The sequence below is a fragment of the Micromesistius poutassou genome (genome assembly GCF_964030765.1).
Source record: "Micromesistius poutassou genome assembly, chromosome: 2".
NCBI classification, from domain to species: domain Eukaryota; kingdom Metazoa; phylum Chordata; class Actinopteri; order Gadiformes; family Gadidae; genus Micromesistius; species Micromesistius poutassou.
Window position 1 is genome coordinate 90,432 of NC_140272.1, and position 4,569 is coordinate 95,000.

Sequence of the window (4,569 nt, forward strand, 5' to 3'; positions counted from 1 at the left end):
CAGTGGGATCCCCCACCATGACCCTGCTGAGCATTGAGGGGACCTCTCCGCTCCCATGCATTGAGAAGAACCTTCTGGTTCTGCAAGTTCCTGGAAGACAAAACACAGCCTTTAAACCAGAGGAGGTATTGAGACAGACTGTTTCTCTCTTTCTTTGTGGTCCTGAATAGAGGAAGTGTTTCTGAGCGCCTCTTGGTTCCCCTTGCTGTGTCCGTGACCTGCTGCTAGGCTAGCTAGGTGCTAGCAGCCTTGCGGTGCTGGCCTACATACCCAGCATCAGCCTGGACTCAGACCTGAACTCTGACCTGGTCTCAGACTCAGACCTGGACTCTGACCTGGTCTCAGACTCAGACCTGGACTCTGACCTGGTCTCAGACTCAGACCTGGACTCAGACCTGGTCTCAGACTCAGACCTGGCCCTTTTAATCTTATATAGGTGTTCAAAATACCTGACTGAACGTGAGTTAAGTAATGATTAATACAAAGACCTGCATCTTTATTTTGATACTTGCTGTATGCTGATGCTGTACTCAGTAAACACTGCCTGCATTAATGGATGAGGACGCTCTTGTTGATTGTGTAGAAGACGTTGTGTAGAAGCTTGACCTTGTATTTCTGGAGATGATTGGCAGTAGCTTTAGGATGTAAGATGTGCTTTCATTAAGTGAATTGCTTTATTTGCACCTATCTAAAAGAGGAGGATTTAACAGTGGAAGGTAAGTGTACCTTCACCTCTCCATGGGGGACAAATAAGGTTTCCGTTTTTTGGAAGTTTCAAAATACCTTTATGTCAAAACGTTGTGTACCCTTACCCTATGATGCACAAAGTCAGTGTCATGGACTCTGAAATGTAGCTTACTTGACATATTATTACATCCATTTTACACAATGCTGTTAATGAATGAATTAAAAAACTGTTGCTCAAGTTTCGGGAGTTCTTCCTCGTTCTGGTTGTTATTACCTCTTGTAGCCTCTAGGTGGCAGAAGGAATCGCTATGGAGCAATAACAAAAAGCCCCAGTCAAGTCCTCGGTTATTTCCTCGTCCATGCCTCTGCCACTGGTTCAACAGCACATGTTTTCATTATCAAATGCTAGCGACCAGTGATGCTACACAGTTTCCACTGCCATAGCAACATACCTGATACACTTATCACGCCTCTAAGCCTTGTGCCCGTGTGACGTCAGCCTGGGCTTGTGATGCAGGCAGTGGCCTACTTTAGAGGACAACACGGCCATCTGATGGGGGCTGCTTAATGAACTACAGCCAAAGGCCCAGTTAGAAGCGATTCCCCCCTCTGGACGGGCAGGCTTGGGCCAGCCCAGGCTACTGAGGGCCAGCCCAGGCTACTGAGGGCCAGCCCAGGCTACTGAGGGCCAGCCCAGGCTACTGAGGGCCGAGTGACATGTACAGCAGACTAGCAGAGGGCTGGAGAGATGGCCAAGCTAAGGCCAGGACTGCTCTGTTTCCCCTCCTCCCCGGAGGACGGCTGACCCAGAACGATATCAGGGAGAAAGTTAGCGTTCTGTGGGCTTGTGAAAGTTGCCAACACCTTGTCCTATATAGAGAACGGGCCATTCATCATGATTCTGCTACCTATAGCCCCTTTCCCTCTCCCCTGCCTGGGCCACTTCCCTGGGCTCAATATTCAGGCTATCTTTACTCTGTGCACACAGAGCCTACTTCAGTCTTTATTCATCAATGCATGGTCTTTTATCACCAGTAGCTCCACTTGTTTCCCACATACGATTGTTTCTGATCTCCTCATACATCGTCACTGCATCCTCACCCATGATGATCTGCATGAAAGTTTAACAGCTGTCTCTCAGTGCTTTCTAGGAACACTGCTCAGTATGACGGACACAGCCATGTATCCGCTCCTGATACAGCTCAGACCAGCCGCCTGCAGGGGTCATGAAGACCTCAGATGATGATCATCTCAGTCCTGTGCTGTTGTGCCTCCTCTCATAACATGTGTCTCCTCTCATAACACTGGGAACCTGTTTTAATTAATTTGTCCTTTTGCACTCTGATTCTACAGTAGATAGATAGATACAACTTTATTATGATGACTCAGACTGTTTCTCTGCCGCGTCCTGCAGAGGACAGAAGCGGTTCCGAGCTGGGAGGATCCGGTGGTTAACCGGTGTTGTGTGTGCTACTGTTGTGATATTGATTCAAACTAACCACAGCCTGCGCTGGGCACCGGTGGACGGTCTGTTGTGTTCTCACCCCTCCGCCCAGCATATGGCCACAGGCGGTGCACACATGCAAACAAGCAATCGATGACGTGGAGGCCGGCCCTGCTCAATAGAGCTACTGGCTGTGGATCACTGAGCAGCCTCTGATGTTAACAGAACGTAACCCAACAGATATATAACAGTGAGCCAAACATCCTAACCTTTGACCCCTGAATGTTGAGCTAAATACAGATACTGGATACAACACGACAGGGCAGAACAACATCTCGGTGTGAGCAAGTTTAAAGATAAAGTCGGCAGCACTGTGCGTCTTCTTGACTTTGTCCCGACAGTTCTGGGTCTGCGCCCGTCTGGCTCCTCCAGGGAGGGGGGGGGGGGGGGGCAGTGGGCAGCAGAAAACACGCTCCTCCATGGCCCACTTTCACAACTCTTCCTAGCCTCCAAGTTGTAGCGCTACACCTAAAGCCGCCCCCTGATGTCTGTAAATAGCACAGCCTCGCAGAACACTGAGAACAAACACCACGCAGCACTCTCAGCCTGATGGTCATCTTCAGTAGAGCTCATCGTCGTCGTGTCAGAGTTCATCTCGGCACACGTCGGAGAGAGAGGAACGTGATGTCAGTGACACCCTGCTGGTACCTGTCAGGAAAGCCATGACACGGTTGCCATGCAGATTCGTCTGGTTCCAAAATGAAACACTGTGATTGGATAACAGGTACATCCCAGTGATGTATGAGATGATATCACCACTGAAGTGAAGAGAAGCCCAACTAAATAAAATGGAAACACACACACACACACACACACACACACACACACACACACACACACACTCTCCAGTCGCTGTCATCACATCGCTACCTGTTCAGCCACGCGAGGGAGGAGCAGACACACCTGTCCGTCAGACACACCTGCCCATCTCAGGTTTCACTTTACATCGAGCCTTACCTCCGCATACTGAGCTGGAAGTGGGGCATACCTTGAAGGATTACCCGAATACTGCTTCTATTATTAATTACTCGCCCTGCGAAGGTATTTGTCAAAGCCACCGAGGAATGCATTTGTTGAGAGGCCCGTTGGAGTTTAATTTGGAACAAAGCGCGTTAATACGTTCGCTTGGCTTTGATTTCTGTGTGGACAGAAACAACAGGTGGACAGAGGTCGGCCCTCGGGGTAGGACGAGGAAAAAAGAACGAGTATCTTTCTGCTCTGTTTCAGTTTCTCAGGAAAGAAGCAAACCAAAAGCATACGTGAAATTAGCCTCCTACACAACGCAAATACCCCCGCAAACTGCCGCACGATAAGCTACGGGGGGGGGGGGGGGGGGGGGGTTGAGAGAGAGAGGGGAAGGAAGCTAATGAGAAATTGAGAGAGAGAGGGGGAAGGACACTAAGGAGAGCGAGAGAGTGTGTGTGTGTGTGTGTGTGTGTGTGTGTGTGAGAGAGGGAAGTAAACTAAGGAGACACTCAGAGAGATAGAGAAAGAGAGAGCGATAGGGGAAGGAAGCTAAGGAGAGAGAGAGAGAGAGAGAGAGAGAGAGAGAGAGAGAGAGAGAGAGAGAGAGAGAGAGAGAGAGAGAGAGAGAGAGAGAGCTGGTAATATAGGACAGATACCAGCAGCAATGCAGAACAAGCCCTCAGCTGAAGTCTAAACGTGTTGGTGGATTTGATCCTTTAATCTCTGTGTTGTGTTGAAGCTCTTTTAAGATACATGCAATAATTGATTATAACTATTAGTAGGACTCAATCGAAAGTGAGATAGTGGGCGTCTTGTGTGTGTGTGTGTGTGTGTGTGTGTGTGTGTGTGTGTGTGTGTGTGTGTGTGTGTGTGTGTGTGTGTGTGTGTGTGTGTGTGTGTGTGTGTGTGTGTGTGTGTGTGTGTGTGTGTGTGTGTGTGTGTGTGTGTGTGTGTGCGGATGTGTGTCTGTGTATACACGGCAGAGTAGACGTCACGCTCCGAGCAGTGGGCGCGCTCCACTTCCTCTATCGGCGGAGCAGCAGACGGAGCTCGATCTGAGCTCAGAAGAACGACCTGAGAGGTGAGCGGTAACCTTTAATCTCCTTACGGATCACCCATACGAACACATCCGAACACATCCGAACCTCTGTTCGTCTGCCTCAGGGGGGTTTGGCTGAAAGCGGCAAAGAGTTTCGGAACATATTTCTTAGACTTGAAGAAGACGGAAAGTCGAAAGGCTGCTTCTGTTCTGTTCGGAGGTTCTTTAGTGTTCTTATGAGCGTTTCTGTTCTCTTGGTTCTTAAGTGTTCTTCTCTGAGCGTTTCTGTTCTGTTCGGAGGTTATTTAGCCTGCTTCACATTTAAGAGTTGTAACATTATTACCAAAGCTACTTTATCTTAGTTTACTTTTAC

General features: G+C 49.0%; 1 protein-coding gene across 1 annotated transcript in view; it reads left to right on the plus strand.

Annotated features, from left to right (window-relative positions):
• The first annotated feature begins 4,135 nt into the window (after nt 1–4,135).
• Nucleotides 4,136–4,569, plus strand: part of LOC311338375 (protein kinase C delta type-like) — a 15,752-nt gene continuing 15,318 nt past the window's right edge. The window contains exon 1 of the mRNA XM_084463645.1: nt 4,136–4,238. The gene's annotated coding sequence lies outside the window, so the exon portion shown is untranslated. The remainder of the gene's footprint in view (nt 4,239–4,569) is intronic.